We start from the raw sequence: 26,487 nt of genomic DNA, 5'->3' as shown, positions 1-26,487 counted from the left end.
ATGCTGTGTTCTCAAACTAATCCCATCTGCCAGTGTTTGGCCTATATCCCTCTGTCACAAAGCTGGTCCTTTTTACTAAAAGCTGGTCCTTTTACTAAAAGCTGGTCCTTCTTCTCAAGGATGCTGTGTCCTTGGTTTTTTTTCAGAGGGGTGGTAAAAAAAACCGGGCTCCGAAGTGACTGGTTTAGTACAGAGATGAAAAACAGTATTGGGAGGCATTTTTGGTTATATGTGAACAGATGAGACTTGAGGCCAAAGCTTTTGTTTTAGAAGTGACCTGTACAATGAAAGGGGAGTGGTCAGTCCTGAAAGCTGAAGTCTCGTTTGGGTGAGTTAAGCAGTGGACTATGTGGAGAAAGGCTGCTAACACTGTCTCCTTCTGCCCTTCTAACTTCAACTGTAAGCCTCTGTTTCAGTTTTACTTTGTTTAAGGGGTTTGTTTTTTTTTGGTACTGTTGTGTACCAGCATTGCGAAGAGTGTTAAGAGTTTCTCCACAGCTTGTACTGTACTTAATAAAGTTTGGTTGTTCACAGAAGTTGGCGTATTGCAGTGTAAGAAGCTCAAGCAAAAGAACTTAACAAAGGAACCTAAGGGATAAGTCTTTCATGCAGAAAGTGGCATGTTTAAGGAAAGAGCTGTCAGAGGAAGTGATGGGTGCTGGTACAATTATGACATTAAAAGGCATCTGGATGGGTATACGATTAGGAAGGGTTTAGACGATATGGGCCAAATGCTGACAAATTGGCCGAGATTAGTTTAGGTTATTTAGTTGGCACGCATGAATTAGACCGAAGGGTCTGTTTCTGTGCTACATATCTCTGTCATCTGGCTTGCCACTAACATTTGCCACATCTATATGTACAGTTTCTCTCTGGTGTCAGTGTCAATGCCTTGATATCTCATTCTTAACTGGACTGGCAGTGCTTGGAATATAATGCGGCAAAATGAGGACAATTCACATAAAACATTCCCCTATGCACCGATAGTGGGAGCATGGGGATTCCAACCGGGGTTTACAGACACCACTTTTAAACTCTGGAGATCCAGGGGTATCTCATGTTTAGGGGATCTATTTAAAGATGGGGTCTTGATGTCTTTTGAACAGCTGCGTCATAAATTCGGATTACCTAATTTCTCTCAGACCTCTTTCGATACTTCCAAATTCGAGATTATATACAGAAGAAGACCACGTTATTAGATAGTCTTTATAAATCAGATAGAGAATGTAGTGTCCTACGACCAGTGGGGGTATCTTCCGTCAGTACTATTTATCACTTACTACATGATGAAGTATCGGGAGATGTGGATAATCTGCTTAAAACATGGGATCAGGATTTGGGACTAGAAATCTCTATAGAAACGTGGAATGATATTTGGGAAAATGCTAGAAGAATTACTATCTGTAACAGAACCCAGGCTATCCAGCTGAAGATACTTCATAGGGCCCATATAGCACCGGATCGATTGGAGATGCTCCTGTCTTAAATTTTGCCAATGTGTCCTATATGCAAAATAGAAGTGGGCACTCTTGTACATTGCCTATGGACTTGTCATAAGATCCGTAGATATTGGACGAAAGGAGCAAGTCCCCTGACAGAAATTTTAGGAACGGAAATTAAAGTGGACCCTGTATCTCTCCTCTTTGGCTTTTCGAACCTTCCCTCCCTAAACACGTACGGGAAGAGACTATTTTCTATTCTTTCTTTCGTGCAAGGAAAAATATTTTGGTGAACTGGGCGGCTGAGGGCCACCCTGGACTTTCAAATTGGCATAGATTAATTATGGAATGTATTCCCCTTGAATTCCTTACAAATATGGTGCACCGAAAGACCGAATTATTTTATAAAATATGGCAGCCCTTCTTGAATTACATAAATACAGATATTTCGGCGATCCTAACAAGGGCTTTTATTTAATTGAGATTACAAACCTGGCTGGTCCGGGGCCCCTCGGGGGAGGAATCCCGCACGAATACGGGTTTTATTACATCTGATGTTAACACATTCCGAGCGTGTAAGAGACTTAAATATACACTCTGGTTAGTTGTAGGTTAGATTAGTAGATAGTTGAGTTTTGTTTGTTTTTTTTTTCTTTTTCGGTTTTTTTCTTTTTTTTTGTTACATTTTGGCTATTGTATATTTGAGTTAATTGTATATCAATGTTTATATCTGAGAGTTTTGTTTATTTTTGTAAACTTGTTAAAATGTTAAATTTCTAATAAAAATATCTGTAAAAAAAAACTGGACTGGCAGTGATGACTTTTGTAATCTTTTCTTACAGACTATCTGAAGACAGAAGTTTCAAGTTAACAGATAAAGGGCTAATGTCCAAAATGTTGATTCTCCTGCTTCTCTGATGCTGCTTGCTGTGCTGCGCTTTTCCAGCGATGCAGTTTTTGACTCTGACTCTCCAGCGTCTCCAGTCCTCACTTTCACATCAATGTCTGACAGTTACTCAATCCATCAGGACCGCAACAATTTTCAACTATGATTCTGTGAGAAGGAGCAAAGCTTTCTTTTGGGTCCCTGTTTGAGTACGGGGGCACTGGTTGAAAGACCCTACTGTTGCAGCGCACTGAGTGTGGAGCCTGAAACAACTCTACTGCCTGGAAAGAAGAATTCATGGCAGGGTTGTACACATGTGTGTGTGCAGCTGAAGCTTCGGCCATGGAGAAACCTGAGGAAACACGCCCTGTTGAGAAACCATGGAGTTGTGGCGACTGTGGGAAGGGCTTCCATGTCCCACCTGTCCTGGCGGCTCATCAGTGCAATCACACTGGGAAGAGGCCGTTCTCCTGCCCTGAGCGGGCAAAGGGCTTTACTTGCTCCTGTGTCCTGCTGGCCCACCAGCATATAAATACGAGTGAGAGGAAGTTTTACTGCTCCATGTGCGGGAAAGGATTCACTTGGGTGGACAACCTCCAGACCCACCAGCGATTCCACGCAGGGGAGAGGCTCTTCAGTTGCCATGAGTGCGGGAAAGCCTTCAGCAATTCCTCCAACCTGCTGTCGCACCGGCGAGTCCACACGGGGGAGAGGCCATTCAGCTGCCCCGAATGCGGGAAGGCCTTCAGCGATTCCTCCAACCTGCTGAGGCACCGGCGGGTCCACACGGGGGTGAGGCCCTTCAGCTGCCCAGAGTGTGGGAAGGTCTTCAGCAATTCCTCCTCCCTGCTGGCCCATCAGCGGGTCCACACGGGGGAGCGGCCCTTTAGCTACCCAGAGTGCGGGAAGGCCTTCAGCAATTCCTCCTCTCTGCTGACCCACCGGCGAATCCACACGGGGGAGAGGCCATTCAGCTGCCTAGAGTGTGGGAAGGCCTTCAGCAATTCCTCCAACCTGCTGGCCCATCAGCGGAACCACACGGGGGAGAGGCCCTTCAGCTGCCCAGAATGCGGGAAGGCCTTCAGTCAATCCTCCAACCTGCTGGCCCATCAGCGGGTCCACACGGGGGAGAGGCCCTTCAGCTGCCCAGTGTGCGGGAAGGCCTTCAGCAATTCCTCCGACCAGCTGAGACACCAGCGAATCCACACCGGGGAGAGGCCCTTCGCCTGCTCTGAGTGTGGTAAGGCCTTCAGCAATTCCTCTGACTGTTGTCCCACCAGCGGGTCCACACCAGGGAAAGGCCATTCAGCTGCCCCGAGTGCGGGAAGGGGTTCACCCACTCCTCCAAACTGCTGGCCCATCAATGGGTCCACACCGGGGGGAGGCCGTTTGCCTGCCCCGACTGCGGGATGAGGTTCACATTGTCCTGCAACTTGCGGAGGCACCAGTGCATCCAACAATCAGATTCCACCAGTGACACTGCTGTGGGTCACTCCCAGGTCTGAACCTCCTGCCCATTCTGACGGAGGGTGCAGTGAGCTTTTGTGTTTTGTGCTGGACTCACCCCCACCAAGCCCACCTACGTGGCTCAGGGGTGGCATGGTGACTCAGTGGTTAGTACCACTGCCTCACGATGCTGACCTGGGTTCAATTCCACCCTTGGGGAGACAGTCTGTGTGTAGCTTTCACGTTGCACCCCCCACATCTGTATGGGTTACCTCTGAGTGCTCTGGTTTCCTTCCCCTGGTCTTAAGGTGTGCAGGTTAGGATGAATTGCCCATCTAAATTGTCCCATAGGTTTCAGGGATGTGTAGGTGTGGTGCATTAGTTGGGGTAAATGTAGAGGAATAGGGATAGGGGAATGGCTGGGTTACTCTGCGGAGGGCCAGTGTGGACTTGTTGGGCCAAAGGACCTGTTTCCATACTGTAGGGAATATAATCTTTAAAAAAAAAGAATTCCTCCAAGCAATCTTTATAAAATATGCTGAGTTGGACAAAGTATCCCATCAAGTTTGAGTTGAAGAAGTCGGAAGTCACACGACACCATGTTATAGTGCAACAAGTTTATTTGAAATCACAAGCTTTAGGAGCATTGCTCTTTCATGAGTACTGCCCCCTCCTCACTTCATCTGGTGCCGTGTGACTTCTGACCTTGTCCACCCCAATTCAACACCAGCACCTCCGCATCAGAGGTGACGAATGAGATTGGATTTTATTCGGCCTGATTGTGAGATGTTCCATTTGGAAACTCAAAACTGTCTGACCAACAAAGAGATGCAGCAGGAGACAGGCCCTTCGGCCCAACATGGTCCACACCGACCAAACTGTCCATCAACACTAAGCCCATTTCCCTGCACTTGGCCCATTTCCTTCCATACCTTTCCTATCCACGTATTTGCCCAAATGCCTTTTAAATGTTGTTAATGTACCCACCTCAACCACTTCCGCTGGCATCTCATTCCATATGTGTACCACCGTCTGCGTGAAAAGAAACGTTGCCCCTCACATTCCCTTTTATTCTTTTTCCTCTAACCTTAAACTGATGCCCTCTAGCCCTCACTTCCCCAACCCCGTGCATTCACCCTCTCACGATCTCTTCACTTCTCTAAGGGCCTCTCTCAGACTCTTAATGCTCTAAATAAAAATATCTTAGCTTGTCCAACCTCTCCCTTTTACACAGACCCTTGAATCCTGGTAACATCCTTGTATATGTCTTCAGCACGCTTCCAAGTTTAATAACATATTTGTTATAGACACTGCCCTGTCTACCTATTTTGTTGGAAATATAGGACCTAATCCAAACTGGATAATCTGGCTGATGGGGCAGGAAACCACTTCCTTTCTTGAAAGACAAGTCTCCTGGAGAGAACTGGCTGGCTGACTGATCTACTGACCCTCACAGTGTCACACTGCCCTCAGTTATCTGGAGGGGTGTCCACACATTTGCCTAAGGTGGTGCTTGAAACCTTTATCATCTTTGGGATGGATCCTCATTCATTCCGTGCTATAGAGTCATGCAGCCTGGAAACAGACCCTTCAGACCAACCAGTCCATGATCCCCAACTAAACTCGTGCCACCCATCTGCTCCTGGCCTGTATCCAGTATGTTAATACTTTTGTTCATTTGTTCACCGTGAGAGTTGGATAAATAAATTGCTGATTGTTGATTTTAAAGTGTTGGGGATTTATTCTTATCACTAGAGCAGGTTACACCACTTTTCATGCTAATTCTACAGATTATTGGGCGACACACTCCTCTGGGTGTTTCTGTTTGAGATAGGTGTGGCTGTCAGCCTTTGCTTTATAAAAGTATTGACGTAATGTACTGCTGAATGCAATGGAGTCAACATGAATCCCAGCCTCTCACTGTGGTTGTGGGTGAATCGTCTTAATTTGGCTCTTAACTCAGAAACTGCACACAATTAACTGCTGAAACAATGATTAACACTTTATTGTATGTAGCAACCAAAAATAAAACTCCTCAAGTTTTCATTGGAGAAAAGAAGGTTTAGGGGTGACTTGATAGAGGTATACAAGATGATTAGAGGTTTAGATAGGGTTGACCATGAGAATCTTTTTCCACGTATGGAGTCAGCTATTACAAGGGGGCATAGCTTTAAATTAAGGGGTGGTCGGTATAGGACAGATGTTAGCGGTAGATTCTTTACTCAGCGAGTCGTGAGTTCATGGAATGCCCTGCCAGTAGCAGTGGTGGACTCTCCCTCTTTATGGGCATTTAAGGAGACATTGGATAGGCATATGGAGGATAGTGGGTTAGTGTAGGTTAGGTGGGCTTGGATCGGCACAACATCGAGGGCCAAAGGGCCTGGACTGCACTGTATTCTTCTATGTAACCAAGTTCAACCTCACTCACAACTTGGCTATCACCCAATTGATAGCAGAATTTAACTGAGTTTCCCCCAACAGCATCTGTCTCTGGAAGTGTCCAGGGATTCAGTGCAACATTCTTCTTCCAAGTACTGCTGCTACATCATTCTGGTTGAATTCTGGTGGAGATTCCTCGCTTTCAAATCTGTGATGTGATGCTTCTTTAGATTCTAATACCACATCCCCATACTTCTGGAGATCTCCGGTCTGTAACTTACCTTCTTATCCTCGAGGTTTAGTGGTTTGTTTGATACAGCGTTTCCTGCAAAAAAACCCTTTACGTCAGGGCCTTCCTTCCACAGACAAACTTAATTGTCCTTTTATCATGAGCTTATTAAACACTTCGCTCATCTGTCCCAGGAAACATCTTGTTGTTTTGTGTCCTTCTTCCCAGGGATGGTTAACTACCAGAAATTAGGCCATTCAGCCGATTGAGTCTGCTCCACTATTCAATCGTGGCTGATACGTTTCTCAACCCAATTCTCCCTGTAACCCTTGATACTTAAGAATGATTGAGTCTGCTCCACCATTCAATGGGCTGAATGGCCTAATTTCTGCCTCCTGATGTAGCAGTTTCTCAGTGGCCCTTTTGTTTCTTGGTCCAGAAAGAGTTCCTGCTGATTCAGGGAGTTGGAAAGTTCTGCAGTTTACAGGACCACACCACATTCCCCTCTGCCTCCTCCTGAGATACTGGCAATTCCCAAGATCCCTTGGTATCCCTGAAAACAATCGAGGTGTCTGGAAATCTCTGCTGCTACTTTGGAACAGAAGGATTATGGGGAGGAAATTCAGAAATCTGATGTGAAAAGGGACTATGGAGTTCTACTCCAGGATTCTCTCAAGGTAAACTTACAGGTTGAGTCAGTAGTTGGGGAGGCAAATGCATTTATTTTGATCAGACTTGAATATAAGTGCAGGGATGTACTTCTGAGGCTCTGTAAGGCTCCGGTCAGCCCACAATTAGAGTACTGTATGTAGATTTGGGCCCCATATCTCAGGAAGGATGTACTGGCCCTAGAACATGTTCAGAGGAGGTTCACAAGAATGGTCCAGGAATGAAAAATTTAACATATGACGAACATTAGAGGACTCTAGGTTTATACTTCATGGAGTTCAGAAGGATGAGAGGGGATCTAATTGAAACCTACAAAATAATGAACGGTGTGGATGTTGGGAAGGTGTTTCCATTGGTAGGAGAAAGTGAGGTCTGCAGATGCTGGAGATCAAAGTTGAAACTTTATTGCTGGAACAGCACAGCAGGTCAGGCAGCATCCAGGGAACAGGAGATTCGACGTTTCGGGCACAGGATTCCTGAAGAAGGGCCTGTGCCCGAAACGTCGAATCTCCTGTTCCCTGGATGCTGCCGGACCTGCTGTGCTGTTCCAGCAATAAAGTTTCCATTGGTAGGACAGACTAGAACCTGAGGGCTCAGCCTTCGCGTCAAGGGAAGACCCTTTAGAACAGAGGGAAGAGAGGGTCCTTCAGCCAGAGTGTGGTGAGTCTATAGAATTCACTGCCACAGAAGGCTGCGGAGGCCAGATTACTGAATATATTTAAGACGGAGATAGATAGGTTCGTGAGGATCAGGGTTAAGGGAGAGAATGGGGTTGAGAAACTTATCAGCCATAATTGAATGGCGAAGCAGACTCAATGGGCTGAATGGCCTAATTTCTGCTGCTATGGTCTTATGATATGCTGATGTGTGGAGGGATGAGAAGGGGGGAAAAGAGATGAAGAGAGAAAGACAGTTAAGGTGAAGCTCGATAGAGATGAAGGAAATATAAGAATTGTATGATAAATGGCAGAACACATAGGAGCACTGGCATACAGAGAGATCTGGGCATATGGATCCGTGGAAGTGGTAATGCAGGTGGGCACGGTGGTCAAGAAAGCACACAGCACGCTTCCTTGAGTGTAAGAGTTACGTTACAGCTGTTTATTATGGCCACATTCAGAATAGAGTGTGCAGTTCTGGTCACGGTGCTACTGGGAGGATGTGGGTGGTCTGGTAGAGGGTACAGGCAAGGTTCACCAGGACATTGCCTAGTCTGGAGGGCTCTCGTTATGAGCAGAGGAGGCATAAACCTGGATTATTTTCTTTGGAAAAACAGAGGCTGAGAGGAGACCTCGACAAAATGCTGAGACACACAGATTGGCTGGACAGGGGTGGCAGGGGAGCTCAGTGGTTCGTACTGACGCCTCACAGTGCCAGAGACCTGCGTTCGATTTTAATCTCAGGCAACTATCTGTGTGGAGTTGGCACATTGTCCCTGCACCCCCACCTCCTGTGTCAGTGTGGGCTTCCTCCGGGTGCTCGGGCTTCCTCCTACAATCCAAACTTGTATAGGTTAGGGTGGATTAGCAATGCTAAATTACCCATAGCATCCAGGGAGAGGCAGGATAAGTTGGATTGTCTGTGTGTAAATTGCCCCAATGTTCAGGGATGTGTAAGTTCGGTGCATTAGTCAGGAGTAAATGTAGATAATGGGGGTAAGAAAACGAGTCTCTATGTGTTAATCTTTAGAGGGCCAGTGTTGACTTGTTGGGCTAAATGGTCTGTTTCCACGCTGGAGGGATTCTATGATAGTCAGAGACGTCTTTTTCCCTCCAAAGTAGAAAGGTCAACTAAAAGAGGTTCAAGGACTGTTTGGGGGGAAAGTGGTGGGGGTGGGGAATTTACACAGAGGGGTGGTGGGTTTCTGGAACGCACTGCCAGTGGAGGTAATGGAAGCAGGCACCTTAACAACGTTTAAGGTGTATCTTGATAGACGCATGAAGGGGAGGTGAATAGAGGAACAGAAGCCACACATGGGCAATAAATAGCAGGTCTAAGTAAGAATTAAGAAGTAGCACAGGCTTGAGGGGGTCTGTGTGCCTAAAGCAAGTGAGAAGGGCCTGTGACTGTGCTGTATTGTATTGATACAGCTTTCCCCCACTATTTGAAAGTAGAGTGTTCCTTTCATAAGCCGAAATGGCCTAAAGCGAAGAAGCAATTACCATGAATTAATTTATATTATGCCTTTCTTTGTAAAAGCGACAATCCTCTTCGGATTTCTTTCGGTTTGTGAGAACAGGTATTAATGTAGGTCTTTTGTAAAAGTGAAGTAGTGTAAAGTGAACTTTCGAAAAGTGGGGGATATCTTTATGCTGATGGAGGGGAGATGGGGGAGCAATGAAGAGGGGTGGATGTAGGCTCAGGTGCAGAATAATAAACACTGAGTCACCAATTGAGCCTGGCCCTGTGCTGGAGACTCAATGGGATAGAGACAAATGTATCTATTTCAGGTATACCTGCAGTATGCTCCATCCCAGGATAAAAAAAAATGTCCTTCATCTGCTTCAGCATACAGGGCAGATGAGCAGTTTCTCCCCAATGTGGACCAGGAGGTGATGCGACTGAGTGAAGCCTTTCCTGTGCTGAATGCAGGTGAATGGCCGCTGCCCTGTGTATAAATGCTGATGAATATCGGGCAGGTGGGGAAGGGAAACCGTTCCTACACTCCCTGCATTTTCATGATTTCTCCATGGTGCAGGTGTCCTCGTATTTCTCCAGGTTCAACAATCAGTTGAAACTCGCTCACACTTACAGCATAGGTGTGGTGTTACTGGTGAACGCTCTGATAATTGGAGAACTCTGTAAAACATGTTCCAGTCACTACTCTGGTGTGTGGGTATGTAAGACTCTGTGAGTTTCCAGTCACACTGACATTTAAAACCTAACTAAGCAGACAGACCTTCTCCCCTTTGTTTTCAAGGCCATCTATATCCAAGTCCTGGTGAATCAAGCGATTGTCAGACTTCGATGTGATGTTTGGTCTGAGATTTCTGCCTCCAAATTCTTCTCTTGTAATATTCCTGTGGAAAGAGATTGCAAAGGTAATCGCTGTCAGTCCACAATCGAAAATCAGAACACACATTTCTAGTTTCTGTGGATCATTCTTTCCTCTCTTAATACCCAAGATCTTTGTGCTGATCTATATGTAAATGTATACAGCAGGGTAATGTGGTGGATTTCATACTCCACGAAGAGTTCACTCAAGTTGCTGAATGGACATCTATCATGCGGTATTGACGTTCTTACTGAAGATACACAATATGCTGCAGTGCAATATTATGAGCCCAGAAACAACTGCAAATCAGGCTTTTAGAGCCATAAACATTCCATCAAATATGTAACATATACCCCAGACTGATCTGTCTTATATTAACGCACGGTTGTCTTACATTTCCAGAAGACTCAGATTTAAGTTTTAAGTGTGACTTTTTGTAAAAGAAGCCGTCGTTTTGGACTCCTTCCATGCCATACTGACTCTATTACTGGAAATACATCCATACTACACCGGGATTCATGGATCAATGTCGTGAGGCTTATCTTTACCCTCTTATAATTTTCTGTTGCATAAATGTTTCGACGAATGCCAACGCTTTTCACCAGTCATACAGTCAGAGACATAAAGCACAGAAACAGATCCTTCAATCTAACTTGTCCATGCCGACCGGATATCCAAAATTAGTCTAGTTCCATTTGCCATCACTTGGTCCATATCCCTCTAAACCCTTCCTTTGCATATAACCATCCAGATGCCTCCACCACTTCCTCCGCAGCTCATTCCATACACGCTTCACCCTCTGCAAAAAAAAGGTTGACTGCGAGGTCCCTTTTAAATTTTCCCCCTCTCGCCCTAAACCTATGCCCTCTAGTTCCGCACTCCCCCTATCCCAGGGAAAAGACCTTGTCTATTCACCCCATCCACACTCAAGTTTTTATAAACCTCTTTAAAAAACACACACTCAGCCTGCGATGCTCGAGGGAAAACAACCCCATCTTATTCAGCCTCTCCTTGTGGTTCAAACCCTCCTACCCTGGCAACAGCCTTGTGACTCTTCTCTGAATCCTTTCAAGTTTCACAACATCCTGCCTCTAGGAGGGAGACCAGGATTGCACACAATATTTCAGAAGAAGCCGACTGAAACTGACTTTTGCAGAGTCTGCTCCCTGCTTGGATTCATACTGCCTCCCGTTGTTGCAAGTGAACAGTGCTTCCCCCTTTCTCTCTCCCTCCCAGGATAAGGAATGGAAAGGGGGAGACATTGCTTCATTCCCAGATTTTGCCCAGAAGAGCCCCCCTATTGTCTGAATGCGCAAGTTGGACGGTGAGCTTCTGAAGCTACTGCTGCTCCTCTCTTTCTGAATGAAGGTTGAGCTTCATTCCAGACTGCAACTCCCTTTCTCTGTCCAAACATCTGTGAGCACAGCACATTATTGTTGAAATAAGGCATATTTCCTGAATGTTACAATTAAAGGGGTGTCTTCCCCCCGATATTCCAAGGGATGGTAAGTCAGAGAAGGACCACGCCTTGTGTTGTGTGGCTCGTGTGACAGTTGCAACAGGATGTCCCAACTCCTATGCTCAATTCAAAGTTTGAGAGAAGATTTGTAGCTCGGGTGCTCATTGTTGTGGTTCTGTTCGCCGAGCTGGGAATTTTTGTTGCAGACGTTTCATCTCCTGTCTAGGTGATATCCTCAGTGCTTGGGAGCCTCTTGTGAAGCGCTTCTGTGATGTTTCCTCCAGCATTTATAGTGGTTTGTCTCTGCCGCTTCCGGTTGTCAGTTCCAACTGTCTGCTGCAGTGGCCGGTATATTGGGTCCAGGTCAATGTGTTTGTTGATAGAATCTGTGGATGAGTGCCATGCCAGAGAACAGCCAGAGAATTCCTAGAGGCATGGCCTCGAGGCATTTTTCCAGCCCCACATTTTTCAACTCTGGATCTGGGACAAGGCGTGTGGTGTGGCGGGAGGGGAGGGGAAATAAGGAAACTGGTGAAATCTACATTGATCCTATGTAGTTGGTGGGTCCCAAGGCAGAAGACAAGATGTTCTTCCTCCAAGCGTCAGGTAGCTGGAGCTTGGAGGGGAAGGCACCAGAGTACTTGCGTGTCCTTGACGGATTGGGAGGGGGAGTTAAAGCGTTCAGCCACAAGGCGGTGGGGTCGTTTCGTTTTGGCGTCCCAGAGCTGTTCCCTGAAATGTTCTGCAAGTTGGCGTCCAGTCTCCCCAATGTGGCAGAGACCACATCGAGAGCAAGGGACATATAAATAAATCTTATAAACAAATTGTACAAATTTTAGCCTGCCAGGGTTATTTTCTTTAATTAAGTTAAAGAAAATTTTAATTAAATTGGGTGACTACATGAAACGGTTTGTTGGTCAGACTCAAATCATCATCCTCAAATGAGACAATGCCATTAATATCAGTGAACTGCTTTTTTTTTAGAACCACAAGTTCTTGATTTATTTTCACAACTTATTGGTATTCACATCTGCACATTCAATGTCAAACTCTGACATCAGAGATGACATGACACCATTAATTTTTTTCTTACAGTAATTCAACAAACAAATTAATAACACACAGTGAACACCAAGTCTCATTAATATGAAATTAAATTTGACCAAAAAAAAAGTAAAATCAAGATGAGAGATAACAAATGGGGGAAGGGCAGAAGGCAAGAAATGCAGCATCATAGAAGGTGCTCCTCCAGGGAGTGTATTTTACCAACTACAACTGCTCAATATAAGCAAACACTCTGACATGACCCTCCGGTTTTAATGTAAACCATAGCCCCATACAGTAGGTACCATTTAAACAAGTTAATAGATACAAGCCTTGAGCAAATCCAGCCTCGAGCCGGACCCCCCGCTTCTTGGAGCTCGGACCTTCCTCCAGCTCCGGGGGGTTGTTGAGCTCCTGGGCTCCGGCCGCCGCCGAAGAAGCCGCGGGCGCCGGCTCTCTCTTCAACAGCCGACATTTTTAATTTGTTTTCTCGTTCACCCGATAACTGTCACCTCCCCCTTCCCGGGCCCCGGGAATTATACAAAAATAAACAATAAACCCCACCGGGGACTGTCTCCTTTTCTTCACAACTTTTGTTTGAAAAGTTCTGGCTTTAATTTGAAATGTATTTTAAAGGTATTTTCTGAGGTAAACGATGCCTGTCTGCCCCCCTCCCTCCGTCAGAAACCGCCCGCTGAGTCGATGACAAAACCGCAGCCTCGCGCCGCCATCTTTGTTTATCTTCTTCATTCCGTCTCCTCCTTCAGTGACGCGCGTCATTCGCGTCCCCTCCAATCAGAGCGCACCTTACTCCACCTGACCAATGGCGGCTGGCTTTGTGCGTCGTGTTGGTCCCACCCTCTGCAATATCTCTCTCCGATTAGTCGGTACTGACCACAAGCTTTGGGATTGGTGGAGAATTTCACAATCACGTCAGTGTATCCGCCCTTTTCATTCCCGTTCATTCATTCAACAGCAGATGACCCAATTTACTGCAACGGGCCGTGGGGCGAAAGCGGTAGTGTCACATATTCAGGGGGAAGATGTGATTTTCAACGTTATCAACCAATTCAACTGTGGCACCTCCACATCCATTCATTCAACTGAAGAGGGCTCAATTTAGTGTAAAGGGCTCTGAGGGTATAATATTTGTATCCCATGTTGAGAAGAAACCTCTCCCCATTCATTCAATAGAAGTGGGCCTATTTGCTGCAGAGGTTTTTTATGGCGCAGTGGTAGTGTCCCTATCTTCGAGCCCTGAAATCCCACTGCTATGAGGATGCGTAATAACAATTTTTTTAGTCATAAGTCACATGACACCAGGTTATAGTCCAGCAGGTTTGTTTGAAGGGGATCTTACAGAAATATATTACATTATGAAAGAAATAGAAGTATGATGTTGCATTGGTAGGTGAGACTAGGATAAGAGCGCATGGCCTCAAGATTAGAGGAAGCAGGTTTAAAACTGAACTGAGAAGAAACTTCTTCACACAGAGGGTTGTTAATCTATGGAATTCCTTGCCCAGGGAAGTATTTGACATTACTTCAGCAATCACTAGAAGCAGTAGATACGTTTTGGAAAAATAAAATAATTAAGGGATATGGTGAAAACGCAGGTAAGTGCAGCATAGTCCACGAAAAGATTAGTCATAATCTTATTGAGTGGTGGAGCAGACTCGAAGGGCCGGAAGGCTGACTCTTGCTCCTAGTTATTATGCTCTTATGTTGAAATCACAAGCTTTTGGAGTGTAGTCACTTCAGCAGATGAAGTCATGAAAAAACAAGTGCAGGAAAGAGAATTTAGATAAATGAAAGACAGAGCATCTCAACGGTCAATTACTTACTCCCATTCCTATTTCTGATGATCTTACTACACAGCAAGTTGTGTTAACCAAACATTAATTTTATTTCCATTGTTTAAAATCAAATATTTAAGATGAACAGTTTATTTTTCCTCACTTGGACACACTGTGACCCACAACACTGTGAATATCATAAACCCGCTCATAAGATATCATAGGAACAATTCATAAACTAGATTTGTCACAGATACTAGAAAGGAGAAAAATTCCCAACATGTGCAGGATGCTAAGGAAAAGTTAGCAACCTGAAATGGTAACAGGAGCAAGTGAACAGCCCCAATCAGGAAACTCATATTCTGACATCCACTACAGTACCTTGCTTTCCTTTTCAGTTTAATGATCCATAATTGAATCTGACTCCAACACACTCTCTGGCAGACAGTTCCAGAGGTCAAAGTATTTTCAATCATTAACGAAGTAAGTTTTGGATCCATCCCAAAGACATTGAACATAGAAAAATACAGTGCAGTATCGGCCCTTTGGCCCTCGATGTTGCGCCGATCCAAGCCCACCTAACCTACACTAGCCCACTATCCTCCATATGCCTATCCAATGCCCGTTTAAATGCCCATAAAGAGGGAGAGTCCACCACTGCTACTGGCAGGGCATTCCATGAACTCACGACTCGCTGAGTAAAGAGTCTACCCCTAACATCTGTCCTATACCTACCACCCCTTAATTTAAAGCTATGCCCCCTCGTAATAGCTGACTCCATACGTGGAAAAAGGTTCTCATGGTCAACCCTATCTAAACCCCTAATCATCTTGTACACCTCTATCAAGTCACTCCTAAACCTTCTTTTCTCCAATGAAAACAGCCCCAAGTGCCTCAGCCTTTCCTCATACGAAATTCCTACCATACCAGGCAACATCCTGGTAAACCTCCTTTGCACGCGTTCCAGTGCCTCCACATCCTTCCTATAGTATGGCGACCAAAACTGCACACAATACTCCAGATGCGGCCGCACCAGAGTCTTATACATCTGCAACATGACCTCAGGACTCCGGAACTCAATTCCTCTACCAATAAAAGCCAGTACGCCATATGCCTTCTTCACAGCACTATTTACCTGGATGGCAACTTTCAGAGATCTGTGTACATGGACACCAAGATCCCTCTGCTCATCCACACTACCAAGTATCCAACCATTAGCCCAGTACCCCATCTTCTTGTTACTCTTACCAAAGTGAATCACTTCACACTTACCTACATTGAACTCCATTTGCCACTTTTCTTCCCAGCTCTGCAGCTTATCGATATCCCGCTGTAACCTGCCACATCCTTCCTCACTGTCAACAACTCCACCGACTTTCGTATCATCCGCAAACTTGCTCACCCAACCTTCTAGCCCCTCCTCCAGGTCATTTATAAAAATGACAAACAGCAATGGTCCCAAAACAGATCCTTGCGTAACACCGCTAGTAACTGCACTCCAAGATGAACCTTTTCCATCAACTACTACCCCCTGTCTTCTTCCAGCCAACCAATTCCTAATCCAAACCTCCAACTCACCCTCAATGCCATACCTCCGTATTTTTTGCAGTAGCCTAGCATGGGGAACCTTATCAAACGCCTTACTAAAATCCATATACACCACATCTACCGCTTTAGTCTCGTCCACCTCCTTATTCACCTTCTCAAAGAATTCAATAAGATTTGTGAGGCACGACCTACCCTTCACAAAACCATGCTGACTATCCTTGATCACATTATTCCTATCCAGATGTTCATAAATCCTATCCCTTACAATTCTCTCTAAGACTTTTGCCCACAACAGAAGTGAGACTCGCCGGCCTATAGTTACTAGGGTTATCCCTACTCCCCTTCTTGAACAAGGGAACCACATTTGCTATCCTCCAGTCTTCTGGCACTATTCCTGTAGACACTGAGGACATAAAAATCAAGGCCAATGGCTCTGCAATCTCCTCCCTTGCTTCCCAGAGAATCCTCGGATAAATGCCATCAGGCCCAGGGGACTTATCTATTTTCACCCTTTCCAGGATTTCCAACACCTCTTTCCTACATACCTCAAAGCGATCCATTCTAATTAATTGTGACTCAGTATTCACATCGGCAATAATGTCCTGTTCCTGAGTGAATACTGACGAAAAGTATTCATTCAGTGTCTTCCCCAAACTCTTCAGCCTCCACACGCAACTTACCACTACTATCCTTGACTGGACCTATTCCTACTCTAGTCATTCTTTTATTCCTGACATACCTATAGAAAGCCTTTGGGTTTTCCCTCATCCTACCAACTAAGAACTTTTCATGTCCCCTCCTTGCTGCTTTTAGCTCTCTCTTCAGATCCTTCCTGGCTACCTTATAACTATCAATCGCCCCAATTGAACCTTCACACCTCATCTTTACATAGGCCGCCCTCTTCCCTTTAACAAGGGATTCCAATTCCTTCTTAAACCACGGTTCCCTCACACGACCCTTTCCTCTCTGCCTGACAGGTACATACTTATCAAGAACACTCAATAGGTGCTCCTTGAACAAGCTCCACATATCAATTGCGCCCTTCCCTTGAAGCCTACTTTTCCAAGCCACGCATCCTAAGTCGTGCCTCACCATATCATAATTTCTCTGCCCTCAGCTATAACTCTTGCCCTGCAGTGCACACTTATCCCTCTCCATCACTTGAGTAAAAGTCACCGAATTGTGGTCACTGTCCCCAAAGTGCTCACCTACCTCCAATTCTAACACCTGGCCTGGTTCGTTACCCAGAACCAAATCCAATATGGCCTCACCTCTTGTTGGCCTGTCTACATATTGTGTCAGGAAACCCTCCTGCACACATTGGACAAACACCGACCCATCTAACGAACTCGAGCTATAGCTTTCCCAGTCAATATCTGGAAAGTTAAAGTCCCCCATAACAACCACCCTATTACTTTCACTCTTCTGCTGAATCAATCCTTTCTTCTACGTCTCTAGGACTATTAGGAGGCCTGTAGAAAACTCCTAACAGGGTGACCTCACCTTTCCTATTCCTAACCTCAGCCCAAACTACCTCAGATGGCGAGTCTTCATCCATCGTCCTTTCCACCGCTGTAATACTATCTTTGACAAGCAATGCCACACCTCCCCCTCTTTTACCCCCACCTCTGACCCTACTAAAACATTTAAACCCTGGAACCTGCAACAGCCAATCCTGTCCCTGTTCTACCCATGTCTCCGTAATAGCCACAACATCGAAATCCCAGGTACCAATCCATGCTGCAAGTTCACCTACCTTATTTCATATACTTCTTGCATTGAAGGAGACACACTTCAAGCCACTTTCCTGTTTACAGGCACCCTCCTTTGAGATTGATGCCATGTTCCTAACCTCCCTACACTCCATGTCCTGCACCCTAAAGCTACAGTCTGGGTTCCCATGCCCCTGTAGAATTAGTTTAAGACCCCTGAAGAGCACTAGCAAACCTTCCCCCAAGGATACTGGTGCCTCTCAGGTTCAGGTGTAGACCATCCTGTTTATAGAGGTCCCACCTTCCCCAGAAAGAACCCCAGTTATCCAGATACCGGAATTCCTCCCTCCTGCACCATCCCTGTCGCCACGCATTTAACTGTTCTCTCTCCTTATTCCTCGACTCTCTATCACGTGGCACGGGTAACAAACCAGAGACAACAACTCTGTTTGTTCTAACTCTGAGCTTCCAACCTAGCTCCCTGAAAGCCTGCCTAACATCCTCAACCCTCTTCCTACCTATGTCGTTTGTGCCAATGTGGACCACGACTTCAGGCTGCTCCCCCTCCCCCTTAAGGATCCGGAAAACACGATTAGAGACGTTCACGTACCCTTGCAATTGGGAGGGAACATACCAAACGTGAGTCTCTCTCGCCCCCACAGAACCGCCTATCTGTGCCCCGAACTATTGCTCTGCTCTTCTCCACCCTTCCCTTCTGAGCAACGGGGACAGGCTCCATGCCAGAGGCCTGAACCCTATTGCTTACCCCTGGTAAGTCCCCCCACCACAAGTATCCAAAATGGTATACTTGTTGTTGAGGGTAACGGCCGCAGGGGTCCCTACACTGGCTGCTTCTTCCCAGTCCCCCTCACTGTCACCCATCTGTTTGCAATCTTTGTAGTTACTACTTCCCTAAAGCTCCGATGTATGACCCCCTCTGCCTCCCGAATGATCCTAAGTTCATCCAACTCCAAATCCAGTTCCCTAACATGGTCTTGGAGGAGCTGGAGATGGGTGCACTTCCTGCAAGAGTAATCAGCAGGGACGACCATGGCATCCCTCACCTCAAACATATTGCAAGAGGAACATTGCACTGCCTTCACTGCCATCCCTCTAAAAGTAACCTTTTAAAAACAAACTAGGTCCAAGAATAGAACAAGCAAAATGCAGCACTTACCACAACGGTTCTTATTATTAGGTTAGGCACCTCTGTAGTGCCTCGGGTTCCTCTCCTGCGTGCTTTTATAGGGAAAGAAACCTACCCAGGTAAGCTTACGCTACACCAACTTCCAGATCCGCTTCGCGCTTTTTAAAAAAAAACTTTCAAATTTAAACCGTTAAACAAACGTCACCGAGCCTTCAAGCAGCCCCTGCCAAACAGCCCTTACCTGCTCCGCTGACACTTCGAAAAGAGGTGTTGGCTGGACCCAGACACTTCAGCGGGCAGTGTTCATTACTCATGTGTATTCTCTCCCCCACCCGCCTTAAACTAATCACCTGGGTTGTGAGTCGATTGTGCTGGCATTCTGGTGGCCCCAGGCAGTGTCTGTATCTGCTCTGCTGTTTCTCTCCATATTGTGATCCAGCGGCCATCTTGTGTGTCAAGTTGGCCAACTGATGGTTCAGTAGCCATCTTGTGTATCTGTGTGCCTAGTAACACCCTGCCCTTCCCCACCTCTCCGCCACGCCCACTCTCTCTTCCCCACTAAATCTCTCTATCAACCCCACTCATTCTCTCTCTCTACCCCCACCCTCTGACTGCCATTTTCTCTCTCTCTCTGTCCCCCATCCTTTTGGTCTCTATTCTCCCCAGCCCCCACCACACCCGTCCTTTCTCAAGCCTCGAACCATCTTTGACCGCTGTATCAAGCCCTTCAAAGAACAGAGAGAGAGAGAGAGAGAGAGACAGAGAGAGAGAGAGAAAGAGAGAGAGAGAGAGATAATGGATCGTAATGACTCTACCTGGGAGTTGGGAGGGGTGATAAATGGCTGATCTTCAAAATTGAGAATACCTAAAATGATTTTTGCAAGGTTTGTAGCTCAGGTTGAGGTTTAGGGTGTAGGTTTGCTCGCTGGGCTGTAGGTTTGATATCCAGACGTTTCATCACCTGGCTAGGTAACATCATCAGTGGCGACCTCCAAGTGAAGCGAAGCTGTCTCCTGCTTTCTATTTATATCTTTCTCCTGGATGGGGTTCCTGGGATATGTGGTGATGTCATTTCCTGTTCGTTTTCTGAGGGGTTGATAGATGGCATGGAGATCTATGTGTTTGTTTATGGTGTTGTGCTTGGAGTGCCAGGCCTCGTAGCCCTACACATGGATGAAAAAAAACATCATTTCGACTGGGACAACACATCTATCCTGGGGCAGGCTAAGCAAAGACTTGCCAGAGAATTCCTAGAGGCCTGGCACTCCAACCTCAACGCCATAAACAAACACATAGACTGAGAAACCATCTGTCAGCCTCTCAGAAAATGAACAGGAAATGACATCACCACAAACCCCAGGAACCCCATCCAGGAGAAAGACATAAATAGAAAGCAGGAGACAACAGCTTCGCTTCACTTGGCGTCGCCACTGAAGATGTTACCTAGCCAGGTGATGAAACGTCTGGATATCAAACCTACACCCTAAACCTAAAATGATATCTTCAGAAACATCGTTAAAGCCAGAAAGCGTGTTCAAGTTTTTTAAAAGAGCTGCTGAAATCTGTCTGATTCTTTCACTGAAATAAACGCAGTCAGGCCACCGCTCAGGACAGGCTGGAAGGGGTGAATGGGCGAAAATGAGCACTGCAGATGCAGGAGATTAGAGTCAAGATTAGAGTGGTGCTGGAAAAGCACAGCCGGTCAAGCAGCATTCGAGGCTTTTGCCTGAAACATCGATTTTCCTGCTCCTTGATGCTGCCTGACCTGCTGTGATTTCCAACACCACTCTGATCTTGACTGTAAGGGGTGAATGGCCTAGTCCTAGTCTTGTGAAGTTGGTTCCAACTATCTAGAAATAGCGTCACAGAGCACAGAAACATACCCTTCGGTCTATGCCGACCAGATATCCTAAATTAATCTAGTGACCCATTTGCCAGCATTTGGCCCCTTATCCCTCTGAATCTGTCCTATTCATATCCCCATCCAGATGCATTTTAAATATTATCATTGTACTGGCCTCCACCACTTCCTCTGGCTGACCCCCACCAGCGTTCTGTGCAAAAAGGTTGCCCCTCAGAAATCTTTCCCCTCTCACCCTAAACCCATGCCCTCCAGTTCTGGACTCGCGCAACGTGGGGAAAAGACATACAAAAGTTGAGCAGCCAGACAGAATGCAAAAACAATACAATGTCGAATCACAGGGAAAAACAAATTGTAGCTCGACCCCTTTTTTGTCGTATTGCCATTTGGACTCTTAAAATCTGACAGGAACACCAGCATCCCTCGTGAGCATACTGCGCATGTTTCCCGGTGTCAGCAACGCAGTGCACATGCCCACCGGTGTCAGCTGAACACTGGGCATGCTCATCGCTTTCCGCAAAAAATGGCGCGCGACCTTCCTTTGATGGTCCAATAGGGAACCGTGGAGGACCAAAACAAAACTGGTCCTCCTGCCAATCAGAGCCACCCCATTATCTGAATGCGGAAGTTGGACCATGAATTTCTGAAGCTGCTACTCCTGCTCCTCTTTCTGAATCAACATTGAGCTTCACCCAGACTGCAAATTCTTTTCTCTGTCTGAGATCTGTGAGTACAGCACTCTCTTTTCTCGCCCCCTTTGCCATTTCTATTTCTTTCCGGAATTCAATTGTTGACTTACAGCAACTGAAAGGAAAGGGATTGAACCCAGGGAGGGGACGGACTATGGAAAAGTGATCGAGGTCTGTGTCTCAATTGGCAAAGTAGACAGACAGGAGGCTGGAAGGGCACAGCAAATCAGGCAGCATCACGAGGTGTAGAAGTCGATATTTCGGGTGTAACCCTTCGTCAGGACTGGGGATGGGTGCCAGGACCGGGGGCTAAAGTGGGGATAGGTGAAGAATCGGACAGATTAATCATTGGGTGGAAGAAATCAGGTTGGTGGCAGGAAGGAGTGGTAGTGAGGGGCATGGGGCTGAGAAGGGAGTCGGGTGATGGAAAGGGAGGTTATTTGAAATTGGAGTACTCGATGTTGGGTCCTGCAGGCTGTAGTCTGCCCGGGCGGAAGATGGGGTGTTGTTCCCTAATTTGTGGTTTGGTTCGTTGTGGCAATAGAGGAAGCCTATGATGTTCTTGTCAGAAAGGGAGTGGGAAGGGGAATTAAAATCGATGGTGACTGGGAGGTCTGGTCAGCCTCTGCGGACCCAGCTGTGATCCTCGCCAATCCGTTCCCCAAGTTTATGCTCAGTCTCCCGGAAGTCTAGAAGACCACAATTTACAAACACGTGGCAAATGCAGTATCTCAATGTAAAGTTATAGTCTTTGCTATGAAACAAAAAAGCAGGAAGGAGATGTATTGTTTAAATGGTGATACTTTGGGATGTGGAGAAAGTGAGAACTGCAGATGTTGGAGATTAGAGTCAAAGTGTGGTGCTGAAAAAGGTGGTAAGTCAGGCAGCATCTGAGGACCAGGAGAGTCGACATTTCGGTCCCGAGCACTTCATCAGGAATGATGTGTGGATGGACAAAGGGTCTGATTCGGTTCTATATAACTCTAATCATCTTCAGTGAGAGCAGAAGTGTGATTGTGAAGGCTGGAGTTTCAGAGCAGCTTTCAAAGATGCTTTGCCCTTCATGTGGATGGACAAAGGGTCTGTTTCTGTGCTGTATGACTCTAATCATCTTTGGTGAGAGCAGAAGTGTTTCTGAGGACTTTTCAAAGATGTTTTGCCCTTAATGGGAGTAGAAGGTACAATGAAATCTTGCATTTGTGAGACAGCAACTGAGTGAGTGAGTAAATCCGAGGTTTTGGTGCAAAGTGGGAATTCATTGCACTGTGAGGATGAAACTCTACTTATTGAGTCATTTCTGCTGGTGAATGAAACCAGGCTCAAGATTAGGAGGAGTAAATTTAGGACAGAGATGAGGAGGAACTGCTTTATCTGGAGTGTAGTGTATCTATGGAATTCTCTGCCCCAGGAAGCAGTAGAGGCAGCTTCATTAAGTATATTCAAGACACAATTGGATGGGTTTTTGCAATGGTAGGGGAATTAAGGGTAGTTGGGACAATGCAGGGAGGAGGATCTCAGATGGTGAATAGATTAGCCATGATCTTAATTAGATTTTTGAACAAGAGAAAGGCATGAAAATGGTTTCAAGACCAGTTTAGAACAGTTACAGAGCCAGAGAGCACAAACAGACCCTTCAATCCAACTAGACCATGCTGACTGTGTTCACAAACTAAACTAGTCCCACCTGCCCCATTCTCCCCGTAACCTTTGATCCCCTTGATACTCAAGAACCTATCTGTCTCAGTTTTAAATATCCTCAGTGACCTAGCCTGCACAGCCTTCTGTGGAAATAGATTCTACAGATTCACCGCTCTCTGGCTGAAGAAGTTTCTCCGTTCTAAAAGGTCTTCCATTTACTCTAAGGCTGTGCCCTCTGGCCCGAGTCTGTCCTACCAATGGAAACATCTTCGCAATGTCCACTCTGTCCGGGCTTTGAAGATTATGTATGGTTCAATTAGACACCCCCCCCCCCCCACCGAGTGCGGGCCTGTTAATCAGCATGAACCAGACCCTTCAGGATAAGGTCCAGCAGGGATTAGGGTCAGCAAAGTGAGAATGGAGGGAGTGTGTGTGGGATGGAGATTTTCAGCTTCTAGGGAATGAGAGAGAAAAGTGAGTTCGCTATAAATTAGAATTGATCGGATGGGCCAAAGAGTAGTAAATGGAATTTAATTTGGAGAAATGTGAGTTGTTGCATTTTGGTCAAGCAATCCAGGCAGGACTGACACAGTTAGGGGGAATGTTGCAGAACAAAGAGTCCTTGGAGTGCAGGTTCCATAGTTCTCAGGTAGACAGGATAGCCTTTGTTGGTCAGAGCATTGAGTAGATGAGTTGGGAGGTCATGTTGTGGCTGTCCAGGATGTTGGTTATGCCACTTTTGGAATACTGCAGTTAGTTCTGGTCTCCCTGCTGTAGGAAAGATGTTATGAAACTTTGAAAGGGGTCAGAAAAGAATAGGCCAGGGGCATTTTCCATGGAGCATCCGAGGCTGAGGGGTAAACTTATAGACCTTTGTAAGGGCCATGGATAGAGGGGAAACCCCAAGGTCTTTTCCCCAGGGTATGGCAGTCCAAAACTAGAAGGCATATGTTTGAGGTGAGAGTGGAATGATTTAAGAGATTGGAGGGGCAACCACTTCAGAGGGTGGTGCATGTATGGAACGAACTGCCAGAGGAAGTGGTAGAGGCTGGCACAATTACAACATTTAAAAGGCATGTGGATGTCTGTCTGTTCTCAGCTCTGCTGGATGTCTGTTGAAGCTCTGAACCCTCCCTTCTACACCTTCTGGGTTAAACAAACATTCAGTCAGTCAAGCCTCAATCCACAATCTCCCAGCCAGTCAACAATCCAGGCACAGTGTAGTCACAGCAGGCAATCAGCTGCCCTGAGTGCGGGAAGGCCTTTACCCAGGCATCTGCCCTGCTGAGGCACCGGTGGGTCCACACGGGGGAGAGGCCCTTCAGCTGCCCCGAGTGCAGAAAGACATTCCATGAATCCTCCAACCTGTTGAGGCACCAACGGGTCCACACAGGGGAAGAGGCCCTTCAGCTGCCCAGAGTGCGGGTAGGCCTTTACCCAGGCTTCCTTCTTGCTGATCCACCAGTGGGTCCACACGGGGGAAGAGGCCGTTCCCCTACGCAGTGTGGGGGTAGGCCTTTTTCCAGGCCTCTGCCCTGCTGAGGCACCGTGAGTCCACGCAGGGGAGAGGCCTTCAACTGCTCCTCCCACCTGCGGAGCCACCAGCGGGATCATGTGGCATTGCAGGGGATTGAAAGAATGACGGCCGAGTGCCTTTATTAACTGGACTATCAACCCAGTTCCAGTGGCTCCCGAGTTCGATTCCCACCGCGACAGATGGTGGAATTCGAATTTGGTCAGAAATCTGGAGTTCAGAATCTAACGGTGAAACCATTGTCGGTGGGGTGGGGGTGGGGGTGGGGGTGGAAGAAAACCCCCATCTGATTCACTCAGTTCTTTTTTAGGGAAGATTTGAGCAGTTATTACAGCAGTCGTCCTAGCTGCATCCTTTACCCGGTCTGGCTTACACGTGACCCCAGCCCCACAACAGTCTGGTGGACTCTACGCTGCTCATTCAACTTGATTGGAATACAGGTTGAAATTGCTGAGTGAGGCAATACTTTCTCCAGGTTCAGGCTGTACCAAGGCTGCAGTTACAAAGGGACGACTCAGTGGTGACCAATAATGAAGAAAGTGAGGGGTTGCACTTTGACCTTGAGCGATGTTTTAAAAATTGCTACTTTTTCTACGCCTTTCTGCTGGGAGATTCTGAAGCTGTAACAAAGTTGGGTCACAATAAAGATTACCTGAACTTCACACTGAGCTCAGACTCTCACTGAGAGCTTTAAACTGCAACAGGTTTTTGTTTTAAAACTGCTCATTTTACATGTGAAAGTGAGAACTGCTGATGCTGGAGATCAGAGTCAAGATTAGAGTGGTGCTGGCAAAGCACTGCAGGTCAGGCAGCATGCGAGGACCAGGGACATTGACATTTCGGGCAAAAGCCCTTCCTCAGGTTTTTGCCAGAAACGTTGATGTTCCTGCTCCTCAGATGCTGCCTGACCTGCTGTGCTCATTTCTGACAGTCTCCTGTACTATGTTTCCAATGTTGTGTATCGGTTGCAGCAGTGAAGGAGTAGCCAGCATTGTTAGAAATTGTAAAATTTTCAGGAGTGCAATGTCAACAGTATTGTAGTTTCCTGGCAGCACTGAGAAGTGTGTGCTTGGTTCACTAGACATGATGTGGAGGTGCCGGTGTTGGACTGGGGTGGATAAAGTTAAAACTCAACACCAGGTTATCATCCAACTGGCTTATTTGGAAGCACGAGCTTCTTCATTGGGTGTTTGTGGAACAGGATCATAAGACACAACCACCTGATGAAAGAGCAGTGCTCCAAATGCTAGTGCTTACAAATGAGCCTGTTAGAGTATCACCTGGTATTGTGTGAAATTTAACTTCGCACACCCCAGTCCAACAGCGGCATCTCCAAATCAGGTACATAGTTCTTTGAAAGTTGCATCATTGGGACACAGGGTAGTGAAAGAGGCCAGTCAGGAACCCTGGAGGACCGGAAGGTGACTGGTCCTCCTGCCAATCAGAGCCTTCCTATTGTCTGAATGCAGACGTTGGAACATGAGCTTCGGAAGCTGCTGCTGCTCTCTCTGAATGAAGATTGAGTTTGCTCCAGACTGTAACCTCCTTATTCTGTCAACCATCTGAGTGTATGGTACTCTCTTCACAACTCCTTTTCCATGTTTTTCATTCTGGGCTTCAATTTACGACTTGCAGCAACCGAAAGGAAAGGGAATGAATTCACGGAGCGGACAGAATCAGGAAAAGTTTGTTTATAAACAGAGTGTTTCACGTGTGGAGTGAATGTAAAGAGGAAGTGGTGGATGCACATTCAGATGCAACGTTTAAAAGACATTTGGATAAGTATATGCGGAGGCACGGTGTTGGGCCAAACACTGGCAAGTGGCACCAATTTAGTTTGAGAACGTAGGCAGCATGGAATATTAGATTACTTACAGTGTGGAAACAGGCCCTTCGGCCCAAAAAGTCCACACCGACCCGCCGAAGCGCAACCCACCCATACCCCTACATTTACCCCTTTAACCTAACACTACGGGCAATTTAGCATGGCCAATTCACCTGACCCGCACATTTTTG

The sequence above is a fragment of the Chiloscyllium plagiosum genome, unplaced genomic scaffold, assembly GCF_037043375.1.
Source record: "Chiloscyllium plagiosum isolate Xiang-an unplaced genomic scaffold, Cpla_swu_hap1 HiC_scaffold_27, whole genome shotgun sequence".
NCBI lineage: Eukaryota > Metazoa > Chordata > Chondrichthyes > Orectolobiformes > Hemiscylliidae > Chiloscyllium > Chiloscyllium plagiosum.
Note: the sequence above shows the minus strand (reverse complement) of the source record.